Source organism: Trichomycterus rosablanca, chromosome 21 (assembly GCF_030014385.1).
Source record: "Trichomycterus rosablanca isolate fTriRos1 chromosome 21, fTriRos1.hap1, whole genome shotgun sequence".
In the NCBI taxonomy this organism is placed as follows: domain Eukaryota; kingdom Metazoa; phylum Chordata; class Actinopteri; order Siluriformes; family Trichomycteridae; genus Trichomycterus; species Trichomycterus rosablanca.
In genome coordinates this window covers 2615434-2632412 of record NC_086008.1, presented here as the reverse complement: position 1 = coordinate 2632412, position 16979 = coordinate 2615434, and the positions used below count along the sequence as shown (strand labels likewise).

General features: G+C 44.3%; 1 protein-coding gene across 1 annotated transcript in view; it reads right to left on the bottom strand.

Annotated features, from left to right (window-relative positions):
• The window catches only part of mxd1 (MAX dimerization protein 1), a 59470-nt gene that overhangs the window by 19637 nt on the left and 22854 nt on the right, over positions 1-16979 (bottom strand). The gene's annotated exons all lie outside the window — the stretch shown is intronic.

Sequence of the window (16979 nt, the reverse complement as noted above, 5' to 3'; positions counted from 1 at the left end):
AACAAGAGAAAGCATTTGTGGCTCTATAATGTAGGATTGGAGGGTAGGGAACTGGTAATCAGAAGGTCCATTGTTCAATCCCCACCACCACCGAGATGCCACAGTTGGACCCCTGAGCAGGGCTCCTGCTTGCATTGTATTCGGTTTCTGTTAAATAAAAGTACACTAGTCCACTACTGGGATCTGGGGAACCAGGGTTCAAATCTCAGCTGTGCTATCGGCCTGTGGAGCGATAAGGAAATGCCCCCGTTCTCCCCACTACACAAGAAGAAGAAAAAACTGTCTATATACAGTACAGCTCTCTCCTCTCTCTCTCTCAAGGCAAATGTAACACTGGCCAGTAGAAATAAATCCCTTAGAGTGCTGAACCTATAACCTGCTGGTATCAATCGATCACTCTGTACACTTAAATCTACTCCACACACCTCACAGAGCAGAATAAAGCGCCAAGAAGAGGAGAAAAACCAAACAGAAGAGAGAGAGAGAGTGAGACAGAGAGAGAAAGCAAAAAAGAGAGATACAAAGAGCGAGAGAGCGCGAGCAGGAGCAAAGAAGAGTAAGACAGAAAAAGAAAAAAAAGAGAGCTACAAAGAGCAAGCAAGAAAGAGAAAAAGCAAGAGACGAGAGAGAGAGCAAGCGAGAGATACAAAGAGCGACAGAGAGAGCGAGAAAAAGCAGGAAAGAGTGAGACAGAGAACGGAGAGAGAGCTACAAAGAGCGAGAAAGAGAGAGAATTTGAACTGAATTGTGAGACAAAGAGACAAGAGAGAGAAAGAGTAAGACAGAGAAAGAGACAAGAGAGAAAGCTACAAAGAGCTAGAGAGAGCAAGTAAGACAGCACGAGAAAGAGCAAGAAAGAGTGAGACAAAGAGAGCAAGAAAAAAACAAGAGTGAGACAGAAAGAAAGAGACGAGAGTGCAAGAGAGAGCTACAAAGAGCAATTGAGATAGAGTGAGAGCGAGAAAAAGCAGGGAAGAGTGAGACAGAGAAAGAGAAGGGAGAGTGAACAAACAAGAGAGCTACAAAGTGCGAGAGAAAAAGAAACAGCAAGAGAGAGAGAGAGAGCAAGAGAGCTACAAAGAGAGAGAGCAAGAGAGCTACAAAGAGAGAGAAAGCGAGAAAAAGCAAGAAAGAGAGAGAGAGCAAGAGAGCTACAAAGAGAGAGAGAGAGCTACAAAGAGGGAGAAAGCGAGAAAAAGCAAGAAAGAGCTACAAAGAGATAGAGGGCGAGAAATAGCGAGAGAGAATGCAAGAGAGCAAGACAGAGAGAGAGTCACAAAGAGTGAGCGAGAGAGAGAAAAAGCAAGAAAGAGTAAGAGAAAGAAAGAGACGAGAGAGCTACAAAGTGCGAGCGAGAAGCCCTGCAATGGACTGGCATCCCAACCCATCATGTCCACATACTGACATAATTGGCTATGACTAAGGCCTTGCGATGGACTGGTGCCCACTGTGACCCTAACCAGGATAAAGCAGCGATAGAAACGTGTAAATGAGATCAAATTAAGAAAAAACTGCTCATAATATCATATCCAGGGCTTGGAGGTCCAACGATATATCGAAGGTATCGATATCAATACTAAAAATATTCTTTAGAGCTGGAACGTTTGGAGGAACGATGAAGGATGGACGTGTGGAAAGTGAAGCACTAAACACGTCTGAGATCCAGATCTCACATTCAGCTCTTTATGTTTATACCTCAGATGATGAAAGCTGAAGAAAACTCCTGAATAATATTTCACATTCCACTTCTCTTTATTATTCCTCTAGTCTTCATAACCGGGCGAGTCTGAGCTCACAAGAAAATCCAGCTAGTAATTACCAGTGGAACACGTCAAGGGTTTTTACAAACAGGAAACTGGTTATAACTGTAATCCTGACACGGGAGAGTATAAATCAGAGCGGCCGGCTCCGGGTGTGTGGAACGCAGCCACATCGGCAGTAAATAACGGTTTACAGGAGGCTCATCGCCGTCCCGTCCAAACACGCCTACGTCACACACAAACCCCAAAAAATAATAAACAACAACAGCAAGTTCTAAATTCTATTTGATTTATTTGTGGGTTGAACAGCACAAAGCGTGCACGTGCGGTCAGTGTGAAAGAAATAAAAGATCATCATACACTGATCAGCCATAACATTAAAACCACCGCCTTGTTTCTACACACACTGTTCATTTGATCAGCTCCACTTACCATATAGAAGCACTTTGTAGTTCTACAATTACTGACTGTAGTCCATCTGTTTCTCTACATGCTTTGTTAGCCCCCTTTCATGCTGTTCTTCAATGGTCAGGACCCCCACAGAGCAGGTATTATTTAGGTGGTGGATCATTCTCAGCACTGCAGTGACACTGACATGTCATGGTGGTGGTGTGTCAGTGTGTGTTGTACTGGTATGAGTGGATCAGACTGAGAATAATCCACCATCCAAAAATATCCAGCCAACAGCGTCCTGTGACCACTGATGAAGGTCTAGAAGATGAGCGACTCAAACAGCAGCAATAGATGAGCGATCGTCTCTGACTTTACATCTACGAGGTGGACTGACTAGGTAGGAGTGTCTAATAGAGTGGACAGTGAGTGGACACGGTGTTTAAAACCTCCAGCAGCGCTGCTGTGTCTGATCCACTCATACCAGCACAACACACACTAACACACCACCACCATGTCAGTGTCACTGCAGTGCTGAGAATCATCCACCACCTAAATAATACCTGCTCTGTGGTGGTCCTGACCGCTGAAAAACAGCAGAAGAACTACAGTCAGTAATTGTAGAACTACAAAGTGCTTCTATATGGTAAGTGGAGCTGATAACATGGACAGTGAGGTGGTCGTAATGTTATGGCTGATCGGTGGATGGAATCAGGAGCAGCTCTGTTCCCCTACACATTATCATATTAAATTTCCTGCTAGGACCCACTGGCTGACCCTTCCTCTAAAAATACTCCGTCCTGCTCGGGTCAGTGTTGCCGTGACTGTAACCAGATGCAGCATACAGTACAAACAAGCAACAATGAATGTGCAAACATGTCACCCGAGCGCCGCTTTTCTCACACACACACACACACACACTCACACACACACTCACACACACACACACACTGGAAGCCGTGCTGGTGTTTGGAGAGCGTGGCTACTGTGTTAACTATATACGCAGAGGGGGAAGCGTCTCGGTGACATGGAGACCGTCTCGAGAGCTCTGCATTCTGACACGTGTGTGTGTGTGTGTGTGTGTGTGTGTGTCTCCAAGGCAGCCGGCGTTGACATAACCTACAGCTCTGAACTCTCGGTGTCACCTGTTTCACCAACCAAAACACGCACGGAGCTGCGCCCTATCTATTCTGCTCTATTTCGACAAACCAGCTCTGGAAATCGTTCCTCCTGACCCCAGGAGCAGGACTGGACTTTCTCAGAACATTTTGTGTTTCCCTCTTTTGTGTTCCCTCGCAGGCCGTCGGTGCAGGAGCTTTATCCCTTAAAATAGCACACGTTCTTCCTTCCAGCTATTTATTACCCCGGCTTAACTCGGTACAGCTAAAGCCGTGCAGCTTCACGTGATGCTCGGGAACTCGGGTTCGGCTTAAAGGAACCGAATCAGACATCGTGCATCGTTTTCTGCGGATCAGAAACTGCACGTGCAGTCGATCGATCAAAATTAAGGCCCTACCTAACTAACCTGTTCACCCTCTCGAGGTTAAAGACTGCAAGTCGAGACTGCAGTGCCAACAATGCTGCTCCTGCTAGATGTGACGGGTAACTGTCGTGTTTGCAGAACTTGAGTTGAAGAACTCCAGTTATTTTTTTTGCTAGTTATAACTTTCAGTTCAAGTTAATTTTGTGTTCGTATGATTTGTGTAAATTCTATTTATTTAAAGTATCCTCCAGGCCGCCCAAGGAGGACGGGGCTCCCTGCTGAGTCTGGTTCCTCTCAAGGTTTCTTCCTGTATTTTAAGGGAGTTTCTCCTCGGTTTGCTCATTAGGGGTTTGTAATCTGTTGGTCCTGGATTCTGTAAAGTCGCTTTGAGACGACGTCCATTGTAAAAAGCGCTTTATAAATAAATTTGACTTAACTTGACAAATTCACAGCCGTGAAAATCACATCACTGACTGTGAAATGAGCCGTTGAAATGCAAACATTAAGGGTTTGTGTTTAGCGATTTAACGTTTTTCATTCGTGTAGCGTTCAAGTGAATCACGTTTACTGGTTAATCTGCACTATGAGACGTTCTAGTGTAACGGAGCGTCTTTAGAGATTGCTGAATTTATAAAGTAAGAATTAAACTCTTAATAGACAAACTATCTTGAGCAGAAAACTTTACTGGCTTGTTCTTTTGAGGCACAGCACAGACTACACAGAGACGATCACGTGTGTAGAGAAGCGACACTTTTCCAGACAAAATGCACTCAATACGTAAACACACATCGAACATTGTCAGCACACTACGGCACAGAAAAGTCTCTTACACTAGCAATCCTACGGCAATTCAGGTAGCAATCGATTAGTCAAAATGTCCAAGATGTGGAAGTCAAAACACGGATGAGAATTTTCGTATTTGAGATGGAGCCTTGACTATAAATGTTCTAGGTTTACATTCATTATATTATTAGCTAGCTGTGCTGTGTGTTGTAGCTTCTATTAATTCTATCATTCAGTTTATGAGAGTAATTCAATGACTGATGTGAAATGTGGCTCTTTTCTTTAGAAATCTAGGTGCCCAGGTGGCGCAGCGGGATATTCCGCTAGCACACCAGCGGCGACATTCTGAACTCCTCGGTTCGAAGCTCGGCGTTGCCACCGGTCGGCTGGACGCCATCTAGCGCGCATAATCGGCAGTGCCTGCAGCAGACACGTCTCTGCTAGGGTGGGATGACCGGACTATGTGGGTGGGGTCTTCAAACGCTGTGTAAGGACCCTGATTGGCAGATAGAGAGGCGCCTGTGCAGAATGCATGGGTGAAAAAGGGTTCCGCAAGGACTGCGCACAGGTCAGAGGAGGCGTCAGCGGGAATATACCCACCTCGACTGCAATCAGGGATCCACCAGCAGCGGAAGACAGATTGACTTCACTAAACTGGAAGAAAATGCAGAAATAAATAGAAAAAAATATCCGTAAAATCTGTGATTTTTGAACAACGAGGTCTGTGAATTTAGTCGGGCCCTGATCATAAACGTTTGCATTTATATTGGTGGACCAAAGCCACCAATGCTCATGAAAATGCCTTAAACTGCGTCCAGTAATTAAAGTAAAAAAAATAATTATTCTGTTCAGCGCGTGAATACGAATCATTAAGTGTGTTTGCTGTATTGATTTGGAAGAACGTACATGTGCGCTACTTGTCAGCTACACTTCAGTGAGAAAGAAAAATAAAAATGCAAACATCAGACCACAAACATGTCCCGGCAAATGAGGCATCAGGAGACTCCCAGACCTCCCAAATTTTCCCTCTGAGCGTATTTTTCTCACATGACAAGTCATTTCCAGCGATAATAAAACACAGATGCACTTGCAGAAATGACCTCACGTGGTCAGAAAGCTCCCACAATTCCCCACACAGAATTCCCATCTGATGCTTCCCAGTGGAACAGTTTCAGTCACATTAAGTAAGTATAAATCTCATGGAATGTTTTGATCTTTGGATAAATCCGACTCTTGATTCACGTGTTAGCGTCAGTAGCTTCAAAGCTCGAGACATTTTGTAGTGGATGATAAAATCTATTTTGAGTGAGCTGGAGAAATTCCCCTTTGGAATTCCCACCCGGGACTCAATGTGAGCTGGTTTATTTAGTCCGGAGGTGGTGATAACAGTCTCACATGCAGCATGAACGACACCATTTAAACACATATATAAGAATGTATTTGCACCTTTTTTTCTTTTGCTTATTGTCAGACTCGATTTAATAGCGCTGGGGCGGCGCAGCGGCGAAATATGCTCGCGCAATACCGCCGAGATCTGGGGTTCGAATCTTGCTTGGCTCTGTTGGGAAAGGTGCACTTGTCAGTGCTGGTCTCAGAGACGAATCTGCATCAGTGTGGAATAAGCGTCAGATCCAGGGTTACAGCTCCACGTGTATCTGTGTTTATCTGGATTCTCCTCCCTGTTTCACTTTTAAACTTGTGTTACAGCTCCAGCTTCTGAGAAATGGTGAGAATCAGAATCAGCTTCTCCCAGAGTCTAAAACGCTTCTGGTTGAAAATAAAGCTTAACGTGGTTTAATGTAGTAAAAGAAGGAGACAGGAGCACTAAACTTCTCTTCATTATTACTGCTCATAAGTTCCTCCACTAATCACATTCCTCACTCGCTGTTTTACTACAATAAGTCACGTTAAGCGTTGTTCGTTCGGCCCGAGTCGCTTTTATCACGTCATATCAAACAGTTCATCTTATTGGAGGAGCTTTGAAAAGTTCAGTGCCAAACTGGGTCAAAAGTCCAATCAGGTGAAGCCCAAAAATTGTGAATCCAACATGGCAAAAGCGCCACACTCCATAGCAAACAATGGCACAGCGGCATAAAGACGGTTTTGCTCCTTCTCATGTGAATGCGCCCTAAAAACTGTGCCAAATCAGGTATTTTACGTTTACATTTTCGGCATTTAGCGGACGCTTTTATCCAAAGCGACTTACAGTACAGTGACAGTGTACAATCTAAGCCAGGGGTGTCAAACTCAAGAGCTTAAACGACTGTATGATTGTTGTGATGGTTCGAGTCGTTACAGAGACGGGCTTATAATTTAATGCGCTCCTGCGCCTTTAAGAGACAACGTGACATCGTAGTCATGGCAACTAACTTTAACCTTCGCTAAGAAGCCATGTGACTTTTACGGCAAAAGAACGCGGGATAGCGTAGTCAGTAATGTAAACAATAATAAATAAATACAGATAATTATATTGCAATATAATACCCAAGCATCGTCTGTAAGTAGTGGCGTTTATATTCTCAGTTGTTAGTAAATGTTTAGTGAGTATATCACAGCGTTTTAGTTACACATTTACCGTAATTAAATACTGTTGTTACCGTTACTATAGCAATTAGTATCTTTACACACAATTTTAACTCGTTATTTTACGTTTGGTTAAATCTCATATTGTACCAGATGTAACACTTGACTACAGCTGTGTGCTTTTACTGTATTAGGTTCTTTATTGTTTGTATTTTTACTTCATTTTGATGCACACAGTGTATCACACAGCTGGGAAGCAAATAAACCGACTGTATTCTGAAGAGAGCTGTCTGTCTGTCAGTCTGTCTAGCTGAGAAAGGGGGATAAACTATTAGTGAGGGCAGAATGATTGTCTTAAAAATACACTGTAAAATCGAATAAATAAATAAATAAATAAATAAACTGCATCTTTCAAAATGCAGGCTGATTTTGTGACCTGCAAAGTGACACAGCCTGCCAGTAGATGATGTTACACATATTTACACATGATCCTAAAATGTACAAGAAGATAAGTAAGAAAATTAAGCATAAGGAGGAAATTTAATGAAAGTGAAAACAAGTTTGTGCTTCAGGAAGAGAAACCGGTGCGTCTCTTGTGTTATGAGGCTGTGTCTGTGGTAAAGTAGGACAATATAAATGCAGAATTCAGCCTCCAAGAAAAACAGCAATGTGACTGCAATCACAGCAGGATACGTTACAATTGACCCTTCGAGGGCCACAATAATGCTGATGTGGCCCTCGGTGAAAATGAGTTTGACACCCCTGATCTAAGCCATTGATGGTTAAGGGCCTTGCTCAAGGGCCCAACAGTTGCAACCTGGCAGAGGTGGGGCTTGAACTGGCACCCTTCTGATTACGAGTCTAGTACTTTAACCACTAGGCTATGGTATGCGGACCAGAATGAACCACTGTGGCGACATAAGCAAACCTCAGACGTGGTGGAACATCATGTAAATTCCACGTTCTGTCTAACTATCACTTTAATGGGTCCTACAGAAATGGATCTTTGTGGCAAATGTAGCCGAGTGCTTAAGGTACTGGACTAGTAATCTGCCAGGTTGCCACTGTTGGGCCCTTGAGCAAGGCCCTTAACCCTCAATTGCTTAGACTGTAGACTGTCACAGTACTGTAAGTATGAAAATATAAATGTAATCTTCATTAAAGGATCCTTCAAATTCCTGATAAAAATGAGGTGAGGGTTCATTAGATCTGAGGAGCACAGGAGATACGCGCTGGTTTTAGTTGCTGTAGCTGATTTTGGCTGGAACATGCAGTGCTCTCTCCGTGTGTGTGTGTGTGTGTGTGTGTGTGTGTGTGTGTGTGTGTGTGGGGACGAGGTAGGAGGAAAACTGTCATACGTGTAATGGTGGAGCTGGAACTGTACTCGCTGCTTAGAGCTGGCAGCCGTGCAGAACGGAGGGGGGATGGAAGACCCTCCCTTCCCCCCAACAGCCATCAGGAAATGCAACAAGCCAGGAAGAGAAGGGAGGCGAGAAAACGAGGAGAATTTCTCTAGAGCTGGTGGCGAATCACCTAACCCACATAACGACGGAGGATTAACCTGTACGCACACGTCACACACACACACACACACAACACCGTGACGAATACTCAGTATGATGGACAGAGTGAAGTGTTTCAGCTCTCCTGAAGGATTTACGTTAATGCGCCGCTGCTTAACGAAACGCGATCAATCGACTCCCTAGATCCACACGCCAGTCTGACCGGGGCCGCGCCGATACGTCAAGGTTTGTTAAACCTGGCGGTGAGAGTGACGGGTTCGTAAGCGATAGATACAGTCGCTTTGCTGACGTGTCCGTATTTATACGAGGGTTCTTCAAAAAGTTTCCGCACTTTTTAAACTCTATTTATTAAGAATTTTAAAACCAAATCCCGTCATGTTTTTGGTTGAACTCGTAGCCATTGATGCGCCGCTGCTTTCACATCATCATCACATGAAAATCTCACTCACTCACCGTCTTAACCGCTTATCCAATCAGGGTCGCGGGGGGCTGCTGGAACCTATCCCAGCTTTTCAATGGGCGCAAGACACACAGTAACACCCTGGACGGGGTGCCAGTCAATCGCAGGGCACACACACACACACACACACACACACACATTCACCTTTAGAGCAATTCAGTGTCTCCAATTAACCTGACTGCACGTCTTTGGACTGTGGGAGGAAACCCACGCAGACACGGGGAGAACATGCAAACTCAGCACAGAAAGGACCTGGACCGCCCCACCTGAGGATAGAACCCAGGACCTTCTTGCTGTGAGGCGACAGTGCTACCCACCGAGCCACCGTGCCGCCCACATGAAAATCTTCTTCCCCTTAAAGCTTCTCTGAGCGTCCAAAAAGGTGGAGATCAGATGGAGCTAAATCCGGACTACAAGTGTCTCTCAGACACGACCGATTCCTCCTCCCACCCTCACCGCTTCCAAATATACCAAAATATAAACGTGCGGAAGCGGCGCCCAGGTGGCACAGCGGGATATTCCGCTAGCACACCAGCGCCAAGATTCTGAACACCTCAGTGGCCACCGGTCAGCTGGGCGCCATCTAGCAGGCATAATTGGCAGTGCCTGCAGGGAGGGATGACCGGAATATGTGGGCGAGGTCTTCAAACGCTGTGTAAGGACCCTGATTGGTAGATAGAGAGGCGCCTTTGCAGAGGGCATGGGTGGAAAACGGTTCCGCTAAGGGCTGCGTGCGGGTCGGAGGAGGCGTGAGCAGAAATATACCCACCTCGACTGCAATCAGGGATCCACCAGCAGCGGAGGACAAATTGACTACATTAAATTGGGAGAAAAACGAATAAAATATATAAAAAATCAATAAAATAAAGTGCAGAAACTTTTTGAAGCTCCCTCGTAGAACCGAACTGAAGGCTAAAGCCGAATGTGTAGGCCGAATCCTGGTTAACATTTAATAAAAACTATTTATGACAAGGGAAAAAAAAAGACATCATAATTTGGGTTTAGAAATCATCCTCTGCTTATAGAGGCGCATTGACTGGACATCAGAGGCTACTGTTGTACTGGAGCTTGTTTTTCCCATCGACCCCCCCCCCTTCCCAATACAGGCACAGCCAAACATCCACAGCTCGGACTGGAACTCTGATCTCAGTAGTGGCGGGCTAGGCTGGCATAGCTAGACTTCATGTATGCAAACACATCAATACTGATACCAATACTGACCCCCTCACGGCACCAGAGCCTCGGTTGTGCGCTTTCCTGTTGCCAAGTTACCCAAAACGTCGGCGGTGTTACGGCGCCCTGGTTTGGAACAATGCGGGTCCTGTGTTTAGGGTCCGAGCATCACGATGTCATCGCTCAGACTAACACACGGCTGCCATTTTAATTACGGTCTTCGTCTGATCTACTTACAGAGCAACAGTTTCATTTTATCTTCATCAACCGCTTTATCCTGGTCAGGGTCGCGGCGCTCGGGTTTCACTAAAACAGTCAAACGGGTTTCACTAGTATACAGTATAACACCCTATACCATTTAACACTGTGTATATAGTATTAAAACACAGAATACACTATTACATCACCATATACAGTAAAACAACTGCGCATACAGTACAACACCATCGTATTCAGTATTGCAACACCGTATACAGTATAACACTGTGTATATAGTATTAAAACACTGCATACAGTACAACACCGTATACAGTATAACACTGTGTATATAGTATTAAAACACTGCATACAGTACAACACCGTATACAGTATAACACTGTGTATATAGTATTAAAACACTGCATATAGTACAACACCGTATACAGTATAACACTGTGTATATAGTATTAAAACACTGCATACAGTACAACACCGTATACAGTTTTTAAGCAATGAATACAGTATAACACCATCGATTACAGTACAACACCATATACAGTTTTACAACACCATATACTGCATAACACTATACAACATTACAACACATAGTACAACAACACCGTATACAGTACAACAACACCGTATACAGTACAACACCATGTACAGTTTTAAAACGCCAAATACATTAAGACAACACCATATACAGTAAAATACATCCGGATTTAGTATAACATCATCATAGACTGTATAACACTGTATACAGTATTACAACACCGTATACAATCTTACACCGTATACAGTATAACAACACAGAATACAGTACAACACCACCGTATACAGTACAACAACACCGTATACAGTACAACAACACCGTATACAGTACAACAACACCGTATACAGTACAACAACACTGTATACAATACAACAACACCGTATACAGTGTAATACATCCGGATTTAGTATAACATCATATACTGTATAACATTGTATACAGTATAACACCACCGTATACAGTATAACACCACCGTATACAGTATACCAACACCGTACACAGTATAACAACACCGTACACAGTATAACAACACCGTACACAGTATACCAACACTGTATACAGTATACCAACACTGTATACAATATAACAACACCGTACACAGTATAACAACACTGCATACAGTATAACAACACCGTATTTGGTATAAAAACACCACCATATATAATATTAAAACAGTGTATACAATATAATAGAACCGTATTTAGTATAACACCACCGTATACAGTATAAAACTGTGTATATGGTATTAAAATACAGTATACAGTATAACAACAATGTATACTCTATAATACCATTGCATACAGTATAACAACACCGTATACAGTTTTAAAGCATATAGTTTTACTGTATACAGTATAAAAAAGTATATACAGCACAACATTGCATATAGTACAACACCATATACAGTATTACAATCTTAAGTTCGAGAGATTGTAATCCCCCCTTGGTCACTCAATTAATCATAAGGCCGTAGGTCATTCAACCACATCTACGGCTCCACAACGAACCACAAAATGAGGCAACATTTCAAAACAAAGAAAACTTAATACAGCGTTAAATGTGAAATTTCTCCAAGGGATTAGCGACAGCTCATCTAGGAAGTCGTACAGTGTTCAGAACTGCACAATACAAAACAGATGAAGTAAAATTGGGGTTTATGAGAGCAGAGCATTAAAACAAAGCACAGCTCAGGGCTCGTGTGGGAAAATCCCCAAATCTTTTAAATATTTTTACTATATTTCATTTTCACCACCGATTTATCCTGGTCAAAAACAATGGACACAATTCAGGAATAAACCCGGGCAGTAGGAGGGTATCAATCTCTAGTCCATCATGCGCTTTTGTTTTAGACTTCTAAACTCATGATGTGCCACTTTACAGGAACTCAGACCTGGTCAGAATCAGAGCAAAGCATTATGGTCATTCAAAATAATGTATTATTGCAGAGAACAACCTGCTGAGTGAGATCCTGTTAAAGATCAGATCAGAAGAGACTTTATTTGGAAAAGGTCGTTAACTGAGAGATGTAATAACGACGCTGCAAAAACTCAAATTCGACCTTTATTCACAGCCATAAACCAGCTTTTCAAGTGCAGCTTTTAAGAGAAGCACGTGGAACCTAGGAGCGCTGCACCCATTTGTGACATTCTACCGAAAGGTCACGCTGATGATTTTCCCCTCAACGCTCAGAAATCACGAATCCGGAGGGAGGGACGCGGCAGAACGTCGGGTTTATTCCGGGCGCCAGATTCAAATCCGTCGTGAATCTTCTCGGAGATTTGCATGGATGCTGCGAGCGGGTGCATGGCAACCTCCCGGCAGGAAAACGCCAGCACGGAGCAGTGGGAGGGTTGCTATGGTGACACACGGCTGCACATTAGGTAAATACGCCGGCGTTTCGGTTCGCGGGGATCCGGAAGCTCGGCCGAGACTAAACATGGCCCGGACAGAAGCGAAGATGATTTTAACCCGTGCTCTGTGATCGTTAAGAGCGTACCTAATTAAACCCGTGTGATGTGCAATTTGCTGTGAAATTCATACCTTTGCGTTCAAGTGTCTCACGTTTGCTGGTTAACCTGCACTACGAGCCGGTCCTAGCAATCCTACGGCAATTCAGTTAGCGATCGTTTAGTCAAAATGTCTGAGATGTCGACGTGTAATGCCAAGTTCACACTACACGACTTTCCAAGTGGTCAGGTCTCTGTACAGTTCACACTACAAGACTGGATCTCTTGTAATCGGGAGTCTTTTAAGTCGGTGTAGCTTTCACACTACACCATCTATCACTGACTGGAATCGCAGGCGAGCTTCTCTGCGTGAGAAGTGACTAGGGGTTTAACGATACCAGGTCCAAAAATGCACGTCAGCAAGTAGCGAGCGATCAAAGTTATTGTACTGATGTGGAGCGTTAAAGCAAAGAGGAAAAATAAATGAATCTGAGTGGATTTGGCAACACGACCAGCATGGATTGTTCTAAAGTGAGTTGGAGGTTAATAAATATTGTTTGCAATGCAGCGTGGGTGTTATGTTGTGTAGAGAACGATCAGGTCAGAAATACTGTAATGTGTGTGCTGATGTATTCTGATATAAACTATGTTACGCCCCTGTACCACCTGTTTACTTCCCCCTGCGGTTCCCCTCACCCCGTATCTTGCGTTCTCATTGGCCGTTCGACACCGCACTCATTGCCAGTCGTGTGACTCGGATCCAGATATTTGACAAGCTAGATATCTCTCTTCGGTCGAGCCTCTCGGGTCGAGTTGTTGAGTAGTTCACACATAGCGATTGAGAGCCGAGTTTCGATCGCCGAGCAAACGAGCCGGCAAATCTAGCGCAGACCGGTCGGCGAGCGAAAATCGGGGCAAAAATCGTGTAGTGTGAACCAGGCATAAAGCAGGTAAAAACACGACTCGGGTAACTTCGGGTAACAATCCTGTGGACGCAGAGGTAAAAGGGGGGCAAAACATGGACGAGAATTTTCATATTTGAGACCGTCGCTGGATGTTCTATGTTTACGTTCAACTATTAAGGTAGCTGTGCCGTGTATCGTGGCTTCTATTTATTCTATCATTCAGTTTATGAGTGTAATTTAATGACTGATGTGAAACGTGGCTCTTTTCTTTATAAATCCGTGAAACGGTCCGTAAAATTAAGCACATTTTTCTTGTGAATATATTTAGGCTTAAAATATTCATATACAAGACAAGACATAGACCTCACAGACCCTGTGTTTGCTTTTAGTATTAAACAATTGCTTCTAAACCAGCTTTGAACACACAGCAAACAAACAATCGAACCCTGATTTCAGTGTTTGAACAGAACTTTGACTGTCTAAGCGAGTATTAGATTTCCAACGTACAGTGTAAACACAACCGCCGAGCTTTTCATCTCACACAAAATGAAACCGAAAATCCAAAGCAAATAATAAAACGTCCTTAGCTGGCCTTTACGTTCACAGAGCTGAACCAGGCCCAAACACTAACAAACAAAGCTGTGTGTTTCCTTTGGGTGCTCCCGGGGTCGACAGTGAAGTACATTCCAGACTTGGCACTTTTTTTTTTACTGGATGCAGTAACCGGGCTTGGAACCGGGACTAAAATACATCAAGCACTAGGGGTGTAACGATGCACCACAAGACAGTTAATAACCGATTCAAAAATTCACCTCGCCTGGTTGACGTCACTGGCGCTATACGCCAAATTGGACTTAATTCAAAATTGTTTTGCATAGTTTGTACCTACCTCAGAAATAAAAAGGCATTCATTATTTAGATGAATAAAAGATAAGCACAGGCCGCTCAGGTGGCGCAGCGGTAAAAAGTACACTAGCACACCAGAGTTGGGGTTTCGAATACATTCCGACTGGGTTGGGCGGAAGCATGAACAACGATCGGCTGTTCTTCAGGGTTAGGGGTAAAAAATCCGACCATAGATCCTCATAACTGACCCCTGCTGGCTGACTGATGGCGCCTGCACAGGGCTGAGGAATAACGCTGATGGGGGTGTGGTCCTCTGTACACAGTGCCCGTCAAGTGTATGAACTCGACTCGTGCAGGTGAAAAATGCAGTCTGTACTGACTGTACGTGCCGGAGGGGGCGTCCTCAGTCAGCGGTGAAGGGTCGAATCAGTATAGAGGACGCAATCAGGGTAACTGGACACGACTAGATTAGGGGGGAAAAGAATATATATATAGATATAAAAAAAGATAAGCACAAATACAGTATTTTATTTTTTTAAGAGAAATAATAAAAGGAAACTTTGTCATCATTTGTCTTCAATTGAAGTTTAAAAAAAATCATATCGTGAACCCAGTATCGTGAATCGCATTGCATCTTGGGTACAGTGTATCGTTACATCCCTATCAATCCCTGCTCTGCATTTATTTACGCACCGTCCTGCATGACTGAGTGATTTGGCCTGATGAGCAGATGGGCATGAAGAACATAAAGCCCTAACAGAGAAGAATCAAAAGCAGATTGGACGCTCGGCTGCATAATCGAGCTGAACAATCGGCTCGGACGCGGTGCTGAAGTGCCGGAGGGGGAGGATGAAGAGGCCGGAGGCACCGAGTTGTGGTCGAGTAATTAACAGGAGTGGGGGGGTGGAGGGAAAGCGTGGGAGTGTGTCGGGAACATCGACGCGGCGTCTCCGTGTGTACGAGCGCGGTGTGAAGGGCCGATGAATCAGCGGGCGCGGATACGCCGCGCGACCGGTCGTACCTTTGTGCCGAGCACTCGAGTATGCTAAACGGACGAGGACGGTAACGAGACGAGGCCTCGCTCTAGTGGCTCAGACAGACGCCGAACGATCAGTGTTGTGTAGACGAGGGCATGAACACGTGCGCTGATGGTTTCACGCCACTTTTCCATGGAGAAATATTTGCTGGTGGTTATAATAATACAAAATAAAAAAATAATAAAAAGTCGTGTCCTATTTTCATGTCTGTAGGTCATGATTTATGAAACACCCCCAGCATTTTGTCTTGCCCATTTTCCCCCTGTTTCTCTAAATTTTGTCATTTCCAATTCCCAAGTCAAGTATCTCCGTTGCTGTTATGGCCAAGGAGCGCTGAATAGTGTGGCTATGTGTGAGGACCCAACCCTGGCAGGTGAAAAGAAGCTGCAGGACCACTTCAACACACCATACACGCCAGTCTCTTCTTTTCACCTGCCAGTGTTGGGATCCAGCACAAAGCCTATTATCTAAATGACTACCACCCCACTGCTCTACCTGGGAATCGAACCCAGGACCTTCTTGCTGTAAGGCAGTAAGTCAGTGCTACCCACTGAGCCACCGTGCCAATACAATATCCTATCGTGTCCGTGCAGACCCCCGACAGGTGGACGGCACCGCTGAGATTTGAACCCTGACTCTTCAGATCTCGGCAGTACTTGCACCCCGTACTTTACCGCTGCTTGATAGTAATGCTAGATCACTAGTAATACGTCATCCACTAATAATGTGCACGTTATTATAAATAATCAGGGCCCAGTGAAGGTTTCTGCGAGAGCGTTAGAAATGCAGAAACGTCCTTTCTGTGAGCCGTTTGTCTCACCACAGACATTTTCAGCGCAATAAAAGATGCATCCGTCTCTCTGCGCGTTAGTACGGCCGCTCCCTGAGCGCAGGATTAATTTATGCAATTTTTTTTGGCTGTGTGTTTTTTTTTTTCACTGAGGATCTAGTCGTTTTGGCTCGGGCTCTGCTGGCCGACAGAAATAGAGCCTGGGTGTAAAATCCTGCTGACGGGCAGAGTAGCAGTGTGTAGCACTTCTGAGGAGACTGCAGAGTGTCTTTCTGGCACTGTTTACTGATACTAATGGTGTTTTAAAGGGCAGGATGGACGCCACAATCACCCGTGTCATTGTTACAGAGCTAGAAATGGGTTCGGTGATTTAGACGCGCGATGATGTTTTATATATCGGCAGCGTCTGATTAGTCGTTGTTCGACTTCACATAGCAGAATGATTCTCACTGAATCACGTCCTTTTTTGCCCAAAAAACATTTTAACTTCATTACATTAAAGCCAAAAGTATCTGGACACGTGACCACGAGCTTGTTGGACGTCCCATATTAATATAGAGCGACCTCCATCAGCTATAATGACAACAGCTGCTCTTCTTGAGAAGGCTT